The following is a 13,196-nucleotide window of genomic DNA, read 5'->3' as shown; positions in this document are numbered from 1 at the left end:
ACATGTCCAGTTTTGCCAGCACCAGTTGTTGAAGAGGCTATCTTTTCCCTACTGTATATTCATGGCTTCTTTATCATATATTAATTGACCACAGATGTATGGATTTATATGTGGGCTCTCTATTCTGTTCTATTGATCTATGATCTGTTCTTGTGCCAGTACCAAATTGTCTTGATTTCTGTGGATTTGTAGTAGAGCTTGAAGTCAGGGAGCATAATCTCCCCAGGTTTGTTCTTTCTCAGGATTGTTTTGGCTCTTTGGGGTCTTTTGTGGTTCCATATGAATTTTAGAACTGTTTGCTCTAGTTTGTTGAAGAATGCTGTTGGTATTTTGATAGGGATTGCATTGAATCTGTAAATTGCTTTGGGCAGGATGGCCATTTTGACAATATTAATTCTTCCTATCCATGAGCATGGGATAGATTTCCATTTTTTGGCATCTTCTATTGAAATATTTTGTAGCTATTGAGAAATCATTATGGGATTCTGAGACTTGCACATAAACCTTAACTATTACTCCACTTCATCACAAACAAATATGTACATATTATAATTTTTAAAATATAATAAAACATTTTAAATCACCCTTTTAAAGAGTTTTAAATCACATGTACTAATTCTCACAAATATAATTTTTTAAATTGAGGTGAAATTCACATAACATAAAGATAACAATTTAAAAATGAACAATTCAGTGGCATATAGTATATTCACAATGTTGTGAAGCCACCACCTCTGCCTAGTTCCAAGTATTATGAGTCTCCCAAAAAGAAACCCTATACCCATTAAGCATTCCACACCTTCCCAGCCCCAAACACACACAATGTCCAGACCTTGGCAATCACCAATCTGCATTCTGTGTGTATGGATTTACTTATTATGTATACTATATATAAATGGAATTATATAACATCTGACATTTAGGGTTTAGATTTTTTACTTAGCATGATATTTTTGAGGTTCATCCATACTGTAGAATGTATCACTACTTCGTCCCTTTTTATGGCTGAGTAACATTCCATTATAGTTAACAAATGCAATGTTAACATAAAAAAATCAGAACAGCATACCAAAATCCATATAAAGCATGATGCCAATTTTTAATTTTAACATGTATAAGCATAAGAAAAATAGGAAGGAAATATACCTAAACATTACCTCTACATAAAGGGATTATGAAAACTTTTAATTTTAGTTATACTTTCCTATATTTTCTTATTTTTACAACATGAAAAATACATCATTTAAAAAGATAAATAGGAGGAAACACTTACTAACTCATTCTATGAGGTAAGTATTATCCCAGTATCAATACCAGGCAAAGATATCACAAGAAAAGAAAACTACAGACCAACATATCTTATGAATATAGATATAAAAATCCTCAACAAAATACTAGAAAACCAAATCTAACAACATATAAAAAAGTTTATATACCATGACCAAGTGCTATCTATTCTGGAACACAAAGTTGGTGTAACATCTGAAAGTCAATTATGCAATACACCACACAGCAGTACAATAAAGGACAAAAACCACATGATCATCTCAATAGCCTTTGACAAAATTCAACAGCTCTTCATGATAAAAACACTCAACAAACTAGGAATAGAAAGGAACTTCCTCAGCCTGATAAAGGGCATCTACAAAAAACCCTAACATATTAAATGATGAGAGACTGAATACTTTCCTTCTAAGATCAGAAACAAGACAAGAATGTCCACTCTCATCACTGTTATTCAATACTGTAATGGAAGCTCTACTAAGGGCAATTAGGCAAGAAAAAGCAATAAAAGCCATCTAGACCAGAAAGGAAAAAAGTAAAACTATCTTTATTCACAGGTGACATGATCCTGTATATAGAAAATCCTAAGGAATCCATTAAATAGCTATTAGAACTGATAAATAAGTTCAGCAAGTTTGCAGGATACAAGATCAATGTACAAAAATCAATTATATTTCTACCTTATGGCAATATAATCCAAAAACAAATAAAGAGAACAATTCACAAAGAATAAAATACTTAGGAATAAATTTATCCAAGGAAGTACAAGTATACACTGAAAACTACAAAGCATTTTTGAAAGAAGTTAAAGAAGACATCCCTAAATGGAAAGAGATCATGCTCATGGATGGGAAGACACCGTTGTTCAGATGGTCATGTATGGATTCAATGAAATCCTCATCAAACACCAAAGGGCCTCTTTGCAGAAACTGACAAGTTGATCTTAAAGTTCATGTGGAAATGCAAGGCACCCAGAACAACCAAAACAACCTGGAGAAAAAAAAGTTGGAGGACACACATGTCCACTTTCAAAACTTACTACAAAGCTACAGATAATCAAGACTGTGTGATGCTGCCATGAGGAACAGAAATACAGATCATAGGAGAGAGCTGAAAATTCAGAAATAAACCCTTACATTTAAGGTCAGCTGATTTTTAACAAGGATATTAAGACAATTCAGTTGGGGAAAGAATTGTCTTCAACTAGTGTTACTGGGACAACAGAATACTCAAAGAAGAATGAAGTTGGATCCCCCTATCCCACACCATATGCAAAAATTAACTCAGAACAGATTGAAGACCTGAATGTAAAAAGTAAAACTCTAAAATTCTTAAAAGAAAACTTAGGTATAAATATGTGTTACTTGAATTTGAACTAGGCAGTGGTTTCTTAGCTATGAAACCAAAAGCACAAGCAGCCAAAGAAGAAAAAGATAAATTAGACTTCATCAAAATTAAAAATTTTGTGCTGTGGAGAACATCAAGAAAATATAAAGACAACCCAGAGGATTTTAGAAAATTTTTACAAATTGTATATCTGATAAGGAATTTGTATTTAGAATATATAAAAGATTGTTACAACTCAACACTAGAAAGACAAGTACCCAGTTTAAAAAATGGGCAAAGGATATGAATATAATTTCTCCAAAGAATATATACAAATGGCCAATAAACATATGAAAAAATATTCAACATCATTAGCCATCATGGAAAAGCAAATCAAACCATAATGTGATACTATGTCACACCACTGGGACAGCTATAACCAAAAGGACAGATAATAACAAATATTGGCAAGGCTATGGTGAAATTGGAACCCTCATACACTGCTGGTACGAATGTAAAATAGTGCATCTGTTTTAGAAAACAATCTGACAGTTCCCCAAAAGGTTACCCATAGAGTTACCATATGACCCAGCAGTTATTCCTAGGGACATACTCAAGTGAAATAAAAACATATGTCCATACAAAAACTTGTACATAAATATCCATAACAGCATTACTCATAATATCCAAAAAGTACAAACAACCCAAATGTCCGTGAAATGATGGATAAACCAAATGAAGTATAGCTGAACAATGGAATATTACCCAGCCATCAAAAGGACTGAAACTCTAATACATGCTATAACAGGGGTAAGACTTGAAAACATTGTGTAAGTGACAGAAGCCAAAGGACCACAATATATTATATTACCATACTGTATTGTGTGATTCCATTTAAATGAAATACCCAGAATAGGCAGATCCATAAAGACAGAGAGTAGATTAGCCATTATCTAGGACTAGAGGTGGGGCATAACAGGGAAAAGTGAAATACCTCCTAATTTTTTTCAGCAGAGGGTGATGAAATGTTCTAAAATTGATCGTAATCATTGTTGCACAGCTCTCTGAAGATACTAAAAAACATTGAATTGTGTATTTTAAATAGGTGAATTGTATGGTATATGAATTATATCTCAATCAAACTATTTATTTAAACAAATTCAATGGCTCTGACAGTCAGGAGGACTCTGGTGAACCCTAGCCAAAGCCATTTCAGGGTCGTATTGGGGTGTTGGAAAGTGGCAGGCTGGAGAGTGATTCAAGTAAGGAAAAAAGGGAAAATACATGGAGAAGATTCGACAGGCTCATCTGGCCATGAAGGCAGGGGTGGGAGAGGCTTGATGGAAGCAGCTGTATAAAGCAGTTGTGTAAAGCTCATTTTTTGAGGCCAGTTTTGTTCCTGTGCTTTCTGTGGAGTCAGACATGAACCTTGATGGAAGTTTTGTTTGGGGCTTAGGGTATTTATTCTGCAGGCACCCATATGCTACATTATATTCCTCCTCAGCCTGAGATCCGTTTCCTAAAACAAGTTGGTGAGGCTGACTCTGTGGGCCCCTCCAGCCTTCTCTCCAGATGCTGGCCAGACCGGCCAGTCCAGTCCTTTATTCTCTATACCACTGAAACGTAGCCACCTAGACAGGCTTACCACACCCTGTCTCATCTTGGAGCCCTTCCCTGGAGGTGCCAGTTGCCACTGACCTCCCTCTTCTCTGCATTCACACTGCACACAAGATTGTCATCACCATATTGTATCCTACAGTTTATGAGAACAGCTTGCTAGTACGGGGACGATGCAGGCACACACAAACTGCTTCCCCAGCCATTGAGGACAAGGGGACCTAGGCAGGGTTCCAGCCTATATATCCCTAACTCTAACTCCCGCCTCCTCAAGCAGGACCTCTGCAGTCCATGCTTGGTGCGCAGGGATTTCTGGGAGACCCAGGGAATTCTCTGAAGCAGTCCAGGAAGGGCCCATGCCGGTCTGCAGGCTCTTTCCTCTTCTGCTCTTCTGCTCACTTGCTGCCTCTCAGCAAGGATGCAAGGCTTGCTGCTTTTGGTTACACCTTTGTCAGAAGGCTCCCTGAGCAGCACACTTGGATACAACTGCTTTACCAAAGCAGTGAGAAAGCCTGTTTTTTTAGGAGAGTTTTGTTTCTGTGCTTTCTGTGGAGTCAGACGTGAAGCTCAGCTCAGGATATGTCCTAGTGGAAGAATGACACAGCCTCAAGCCTCGACCCTTGCCACAATCTATCACCTCTAATCAGTATGTTCTCTGCATAGCCCAAGGGACTCCCTAACCATGACCAGAGTCATTGATACTGAGCTGGGGATCTGATTTGGGGAGACTGACTGGAGTCTGGAACCCAGAACTCTGAATCTGCCACACACTTTCTCAAAGTATTCTCTTCCGGCCATCCCCTCACCTTGCCTGGGCTTCTACAGGCTGGCCTCCCTTGGGAGAATGGTCACTGAATCTAGGTTTCTAGGAAAGCCATGTTTTCCTTGGTGTCTACCTGTGCCCACCCTTCCATCTGAGCCAGAGCCGGTAAGTAAGACAAACTTATTAATCCTTGGGCCCCAGTGTTTTTAGAAGAGCACGAGTCCCATGAGGTTGGGTTTAAGGTTGGAGGGGGCATCTGCATATCTTACCCAGTCTTGGAGAACAAAGATGTTTGTTAATTAGCATATGAAATAAAGGTTCTGATAAAACCCTCATTAGGTGGTACTTAGCTTTTCTGAACAGTGTTTGCCAAGCATATTTATCCATGGGACCTCTTGTCTACCCCACGTACCAGCATCCAGGCACACACTGCCCCAACAATAAAGTCCAGAACCTGCCATGGGCACTAGGGGCCCAGCCTACAAGTCTCACTGGCCAAACTCTCTCCTCTCCTGCCACCAGGACTCCTCTCCGTATCTTACATGTTTTCCTCCTCCAAGTCATAGTGCACAGCTGTCTCCACATGCTGGGGGGCCAGGATCTCTGAGCCACCTGTTCCCTCAAACATCCAAAGACTCTTCTCTCCACTTCATACCCACAGCTGGCCATTGCGTCCAACACCGAATATTCTTAAGTATCCCAGGATGCCTGTCTCCTTCCCATCCTCCCTTCCACGTCACTCCTTGCTGCCCTCTGAGTTGCCTTTGTGCGGCCATGGACATGGGACGCCGCACTCGGCAGCAAGTCAAGGGGGCAGGACTGAACCCTGAAGGGTTCTCAGAATCCGAGCCACCTCTCTCCACGCCTCGACCCGAAGGACGCAGGCTCAGGCAGCAAAGAGCAGGGGGCAGGATCAGAGGGGGAGACGGGGGTGGGGCAGGAACCAGAGGCGGTGGCCGCGCCTGAGCCTGGCACTTGGTGAATGGATGATCAGTGACAGCGCTTAGAGAAAAGCCCCCACCCCCCAGACCCCCCTGTCCGGGACACATTCCGCAGGAGGGACTTGGCCGCTTCCCAAACTCAAGACACGTCCTGGCTGGAGCTGGCCATGGGCCGGGCAGCCCTGGGGCAGCCGGGCGGGGCGGGGTGTCCTAGAGAGCCGCGGATGGGCCTCACACCCAGGCTGGGCCAGGACACCCCGTCCTTGGCTGAGGCCCAGACCGGCTCTGTTTACAGAATCTGTCAGCCCCGTCCCCCCTCCCCCAGCCGCCACTTCCCCCAGAGCCCTGGAGGCTGGGAGAGGGACAGGCGGGCCGAGCCGAGGAGGCAGCCGGACCCCCGGCCCGCCCTCCGGCCCTCCTCCCCCTCGGCTCTCGGGCCATCCCTGCCCTCCCGTCTTCTGCTTCCCCGTCAAAGCACTGGGGGTGGGGGGTAGGGGGAGCGCATTTTAAAAGCGCAGTTGCAGGAGGCGTGCTTGCTCCCCAGGAAAGCTTGGTTAATGGTGGAAGGGCAGGCACTGTGCCGGCAGGCGCAGGGAGGTTTTTCTGGGTATCTCCAGTCAGCCTGGAAGAAGGCTCACTCTTTCCTCGGCACCCCAAACCCATGGGCGCCTAGGAGGGACTTGGCGCAAATGAGGTGTGGCCCGGCGGTCAGGCTGGGGCCTTCTGGGGGCTTCCGAGGGCAGCGACGTCTGCAGATAAGGCAAACGGCCGGCCGGGCCGCGGTGACTCAGCTGCGGCCACCTGCAGGCAAGCTCCGGGGGCCCAGGGGCCGGGCAGGGGGAGGTGCAGCGCGACGTGGGGCCGCCCCGCCCTGTCCCCACCCCGCCCCCATCCCCGCCGCCTGGCTCCGGGAAGGCCAGCCCACCACCCCCAACTTCCCAGAGGAGCCCGGATTTCCCACGGGTTTCCCCGTCTGCTGCAAATAGTAACAAAATGTGGCAGTTTCGGAGCGCTCGCTGTGTGCTAGGCACTTCGCAGGCATCGTGTCTTTAGTTACCTCCAAGACTGAAGCAGGCACCACTATCACCTCCATTCAAAGACAAAAAACACTGATGCTCAGAGAGGCCAAACTATTTGCTCAAGGTCACACAGCTACTGAGTAGCAGGAGGCCCAGTTTCCAAACCCCTAGACCCCTCCTGCCCCTTCCCAGCTCTCAAGTCCTCCCCTTCTGGGGGCTAGCAGTTGCCCTGGTGGTGGCTTTCTAGGCGAAACCAGGACCCCCGACATCCCCTGGCCTGGGGGCTATCTCAATACAAATATTTACCATTGTGAGGCAAATCCATTGGTATTGAAAGAAGTGTCTGCTGAACTCCCAGCCTGGTTTCAGGTGCTGGCCAAGTTCCCCAGGCCTGAGTTTCCCCTTGACCTCCACTCTTAGAGGGAAACTCCTGGGCACAGGGCTGGGCCCCCAGGAAACACTGCCTCACCAGCGCCCAACCCTGCCCTCTGGAGAGGTGCAGCCTCCAGAAAGCCCCTGACTTGTTCACAGATTAGCCCCTAAGACTTGCGGCGCCAAGAGGGAAGCAGCAGGCACACACCACACACCACCCCGCTGCTGCCGGCTGGCCCCTGCCCATGTGGGGTCAGGGCCAGGACAGTGCTGCAGAGAGCCAAGACTGAGCCCCAGAAGGCACTGAGGAGCAAAGTGCAATCTGCATCCTTGGGTTGCCCTGGGAGGCAATGAGCTCCCTGTTACCTGGGGTGAGGGAGCACCTGCAGAAGAAATGATTCAAAAAGAGGGTGAGATGAGATAACCTTTAAAACTTCACATTCCTGTGTTCTATGAGTCAGACAGTGTCCAAGTGAATAGCTTGTTCTAACAGCTGCTTAAATGGAAACTTTCCCAGACTCTCCCACTTCCTTCCCGTTTGACTTCTTTCTCCCGGGCCCAGTGATCTTGCTCCTGGAGACTCTGAGAATATTGGGAAGATCACCCCCCATGTGTCCGTGCCTCAGTTTGTCACTGTCTCAGTGGCTATTGTGGGGGGGTCTGGGGGTTCTGATTCATGGGATGGAAGGGAGGAAAGAAAGAAGGAAGGAAGGAAGGGTGGAAGAAATCTGGAGATGCCTTTGTGGTTGAGTTGGTTTGACCTGGGCTTCATGTCCAACCTGTTCTCCCAGATATGTGACCTTGAGCAGTGTCACTTTACCTCCCAGGACCCTGCAAAATAAGAGAACTCTTAATCACCCTTCTGGTGAGGGTTGTTGGTAGCTACAGGTGACCGTTGGAAGGTCTTCCCAAACACAGTCGTGTGACGATGCCCAGTGGGCAGCCCAGCTCTATGGGCAGACGCCATTCTTTGTGGTTCTGTCTGAGGGGGTAAGTCCCCAAAGACAGGCAAGCTTGGGTGGGAGAGGAGGGGGAGAGAAAGGGGCCTGAGCAGGGCTGCAGAGGTTGGGTCTCCTATAGTAGGAAGGGCTATGGTTTGGGGTTAGGGGACCTGTGTCCCAAAGATACTATTAAGTACTGCCTCTGTGTGACAGGTGCTTCCCACACATTGTCACATTTAGTTCTACCTACAAGGCAAGTACTATTATTACCCCCACTTTACAGGTAGCAAAATCAAGGCTCAGAAGGTTGACTTGCCAGCATGGGAGCCAGGACTCATAGCCAGGCAGGCTGACTTTGGAATGTTGTCCTACCCAAGTCCTGACTCAGATCCCTTGCCCCTGCCCTGCAGCTGTCTTGGAATCTGGTCTCCAGCAGATTGTGCCCAGTCCTCCAAGACCCCCACCCTTCCTTGGCACACTCCTGCTGCCAGCTGCCATGTCCTGCCAGAGCAGCTTTGGCCCACCAGAAACAGTCTGGTGTCATTGCTGTGCTGGACTTTGTACAGAGAGACTAGGGCTGACAGGGGCTTGGACATAGCCCCCAATTACAGGAGATCGATAGGACGTGGGGGAATGGTCTTGACTGGTGCAGAATCTCCCACAGCAAAGGAACAAAGGAAGACTGAGAGGCAGGCGCTACCCCCACCCACCCTGCACCCCAGGCACCTTGTTGCCCGAGCCAGTTTGCCTCTGTGAGAGCTGGGAAGGCTTCAGACAGTTACTCAGGGAAGCTGTGAGGCTGAGGCTGTCTTAACATAAAGGGACACTGGAAGACCCCTGCTGCCCACCCGCTGCCCGCCTCTTTCTCCTGTCAGTGTGGTCTGGTCTGGGGCATCCCCCAATCACAGCCCTGCATTGCAGCCTTCCTGGCCATTATGTAAAACCTCTGTCTGGTGGCACTGAGCTCCCAGAGAAGGGCTCCTCCTTGCCCTCTCACCTCCAGGCCCCATCTATACTCCGTCTTTCCTTGGAAACAAATGCTCCCAACTTTAAAGCATCATAATTCCCCCCAAAAAGCAATCTCAAGAATGTCAAGGGGAAATTACTGAATTATCCTGGTTGGCAGAAAAATCTAATTTATAGCAAAGCATTGCTCCTGAAATTTTAATAGATTTTTTTACTCCGATGGATTTTAATGCACGATTGTTTCTCAGGCTTGGAAATATAGTTTGAAGCACTGACATTGCTTTTCAGCTCGTGATTTATTGCCAGCTCTCTGCTCTTGAGCCTGATAGCAAACCCCACATCCTATTTCCCCTTACACATGAGAGGGCTGCACTCTCAGATCAGCTTACTGGACCAGACATCTGATGGCACTGTCGTCTCCTTAAGAGGATGAGGGGGCCCTGAGACCTGACTGAACCTTCCCTGCCCTCCTTACCTGGGAGCCAGGGCAAGTCCCCTCCTTGAGGATTTTGCTAGGGTGAAACCTCAGTGCTACATCTCTAAAGATGCCACTGGTTGGTGGGGACCCATGGGGATAGTGGCATGGCTAATCTTCTCTGCCCACTTCCTCCCACCTAGCCTGTCAAGGTGCCTGGTACAAAATAAAGGCTCGGCCAACAGGTGTTGATTCAAACAGAGGGTGGTGTGGCTGAGTGTCAGAGTCCTGCTTGAGCCAATGACAGCTAGGCTCCATTAGCAAAGGAATGTTGTGTTGACATCTTTGTCCGGGCTTCAGTCCATCAGATTGGAATCCTCTGGGCACAGCACAGCAGGCAGAAGGCAAGGTTGCTGCCCAGAAGTCTCAGTTTGTGGGGGCATGGCCAGTCCTGGGGAAAGGGTCTGGAGGGCAAGATGGTATTAGAAAACTCCACTCTGCCCAGAAAGATGAGAAGCTCCCTGTGTCCCTCATCACTTTTAAAGAGTATCTGACTAGGGCAATGCTTAGCGAAAACTTGCTAAGGAGAGTGGGCATTTGGAATGAATGACAGGCAGAGAAGGGAGATATTTGGGAATAACACAGACTTCTTTTGAGCCTTTGGAATGATGATACCCATTTTACAGATGTCAAAACTGAGGGGGCAGAGAGGGGCAAAACTCATGAAGCCCAAGTGACACTGAGGTCCAGATATGCAGCTGCCTGAGGGCTCTCCTAACCGCAGTGTGGGAGGCTGCACCAGGCTCCTGCTAGCCTGACCTGCAGGGTCCAGCAAAGGTCATGCTCCTTTGGGTGGCTAGGGGTCGCTCAGGCCCCAAGGGAGGCTGCCCACCACCCAGTTGTAGAGCAGGCCGGCAGGCCTGCGAGGACGCCTCTTCCTTTGAGGTTGCTTGTAGCGATCTCCCCATGCCTGACCCCATCTGCCCAGTAACAAGAGCGCCTGGAGACGTGTAGCCTCTTTCTTCCCAGAGGTCCCTGCTGTGGTGCCAGGTGGGATGACCACCCGGCCAGAGAGGGGTGGTGAGCAAGGGGTACGGCGGGGTGAACAGGGGTCCGTGCTCTTTCTTTCTTTAAGTGTGCCCATCTCTCCCTGACTGCCTGACTTCCAGCCCCAGGGAATGCGGGTTAAGTTCCAGGAGCGTGGCATGTCCCCTGGGAAGCCCTGAGGAGCTTTGGGGGGGGTGGGTCTCACACTGTCCAGAGTCTTATCTGGACAAGGAAGTTGGGGAGCACTACACCCCCAGAGAGCCATAGGACACATCTCCGGGGCCCGAGGAGCCTGGCACGTGGCTGCCTTGTTTGCCACCAGAGTAGGGTGGCAAGATGGGGATGTCTGTCCCATGCCCAGAACATGGGGCAGAAGGATGGCAGGAGGGAGGGAACAATCCCAACTTTTCCAGTTCACCTGCTGGCTCACCCTGGAGTCTCTTGTTCCTGGTGATGGCTGATTTGGAGATGAAGGTAACTGTGGGGTTTGGGGAAGCCCTCAGAGCCATCTTGGGGATGTCCCTGTGGCTGGGACAGAGGCGGCAGCTGGGGAAGCACACTGGTTGACTGTCCCCCTGATGGCCCAACCAGGTAGCCGTCAGCCCCTCTCTGAGCACTCCTGCTGACCCCTGGCAGACCACATCCCTACTGCCTGCCTTGACCAGTCCAGCAGCTCCCATTTCTGCGCAAGGCCAGGGCTGACCTCTGCCTGGAGCAGACCCTGGACATGACTGGGGTCCTTTCACCCCACCCTGCCCTCTGGAGCAAATCCAGAAGCCCAGCCAAGATGGGTGATTCGGGGAAACTCACAGTGTTGTGGGGAGGGGGATTAGGAGCAGGAGTTTCTCTGTGACTTTAGGGGGGATCCAGGCCCAGGGCTGAGGATCCCGGAGACCCTGCTCCAATTAGGAAGGCACCTTGCCACTCAAGCTGCGAAAGCACAGTTCTTCTTGTTTCTGCTTAGGAGAGAGGAGACGCTACCTCCCTCGTGAATCCACCCTGGCCCTTCAGACTTAATGACTCTCAAAATGCCAGCCCTGCTGGGACAACTCCCTGGCTCTGTCCTAGCCAGCTGGAACTCCTTTCATCTCTTTACCCTCCTGCAGGCCTGTGACTGCACCAGACAAGGATGTAGGCTGAGTGGCAGGCAGGGGCACAGGAGAAGGAAACTTGAGCAGGCTGGGCATTAGATCCTGGCTCCTGGGGGTGAGGAGCTCATGAGAGGCCTAGACTGGGACACTTTCCTGAGGGTGTCATGGAGCAGGCTTCCAGAATGAGGGCCACTACAGCATCTGACTGACACATTCCAGAAAGGCATGATGGAGATTAGGGATGAGGAAGCCACTGATGGGACACCAAACACAGGACAAGTCAACCTTGAGGGTCTTGGGGCTTTGAAGGTCTCAACTGGTCAGGTAGAGGGGCAGGTCCAAGGGGCACTGAGCTCATGGTTCCCCTGTCCCCACGTGCAGTTTGGTAACAAGGTGTGGGGGCAGCCCAGCCCTAGAAGGAGCTGTGTCTGGGCAGCACCATGGCAGCCCCCCAGTGCACAGCCCCTGCTGAGCAGCCATGCTAATCAGACTGTGGGGCAGGGCCCCTGGCCTGGGTTTCCCAAGCTTTGCTCTTTGGTGAGTAATTTCTTGCAGTTTGTGTCTGGCATTGAGATCAGAGGTTTTGCTCTCTACCTCCAACCTCTGAAGAATCATGAAGAGCCCTTCTTGAGGGCCCTGGGGGATCCTTGTGAGCTGAGAGAGGGCTCCAGCGGCAGATGAGGAGCATGTGTGGACCTGAAGCACTTGAGGCAGGAGGCTCCTCCACCAGGTCCTCCAGCCCACGCACCCTGGCACTGGCTCACTGGGTCTGAGTCTGATGGGCACCAGAGATTGGCATGCTTGATAGTGGTCATGCAAGAGGCATGCCTGCTACCCAAGCCCTTGGCCCCCAGCCCATGCCTCAGCTGCACTGCCTCTCAGCATCAAGCAGACTCAACCAGGGCTTGTGGAATGGCTTGAGCTCAAGTTACAGCTGGAAGGTCAGGATTAGTTAGACGCAAGGATCTCACTGAATATAAGAGCTATCTTGTATAACTGGCAAAGGTGAGAGAAACTGAATTGCTCATTCAACACTCAGCGACCAGGTGCTAAACTTGACCCTTCAGCCTGTTCTTCCACCTGTCAGATCTTCAAAAATGGAGTTTACCACCCACCTATCCCCTGAATCCCCCTGGGCAGTGAGTCCCTTAGCCCATGGCCAGTCCAGCCTCAGACCTTAGTATCTCTTCCTCCAAAACATCTGCAGAATCTGCCCATAGCCCTCTCCGTCCACTACCACCGCCCAGGCCAAGCCACAACCACCTCTCTTCTGAATGCCTGCAGCACCCTCTCACTGTCTGCCTGCTCCTACCCCCACTGCCCATCCTCCACCCAACAGCCAGAGCAAGCTTCTCAAACCTTAAATCAAATGGGTCTCTCTCCTGCAGAAATCTTTCCAGAGAGCTGTGACCCT

The 13,196-nt window shown here is 49.0% G+C and overlaps 2 long non-coding RNA genes across 5 annotated transcripts in view; one reads left to right on the top strand and one right to left on the bottom strand.

Annotated features, from left to right (window-relative positions):
• LOC108384771 (uncharacterized) overlaps positions 1-13,196 on the bottom strand; it is a 49,219-nt gene that overhangs the window by 27,124 nt on the left and 8,899 nt on the right. The gene's annotated exons all lie outside the window — the stretch shown is intronic.
• LOC118972031 (uncharacterized) overlaps positions 4,845-13,196 on the top strand; it is a 38,634-nt gene continuing 30,282 nt past the window's right edge. For all 4 annotated transcript variants that reach the window (XR_012125048.1, XR_012125049.1, XR_012125046.1 and 1 more), the window contains exon 1: positions 4,845-6,738. This is a non-coding gene — a long non-coding RNA (uncharacterized lncRNA). The remainder of the gene's footprint in view (positions 6,739-13,196) is intronic.

The sequence above is a fragment of the Manis javanica genome, chromosome 14, assembly GCF_040802235.1.
Source record: "Manis javanica isolate MJ-LG chromosome 14, MJ_LKY, whole genome shotgun sequence".
In the NCBI taxonomy this organism is placed as follows: Eukaryota; Metazoa; Chordata; class Mammalia; order Pholidota; family Manidae; genus Manis; species Manis javanica.
This window is presented reverse-complemented; position numbering and strand designations above follow the sequence as displayed.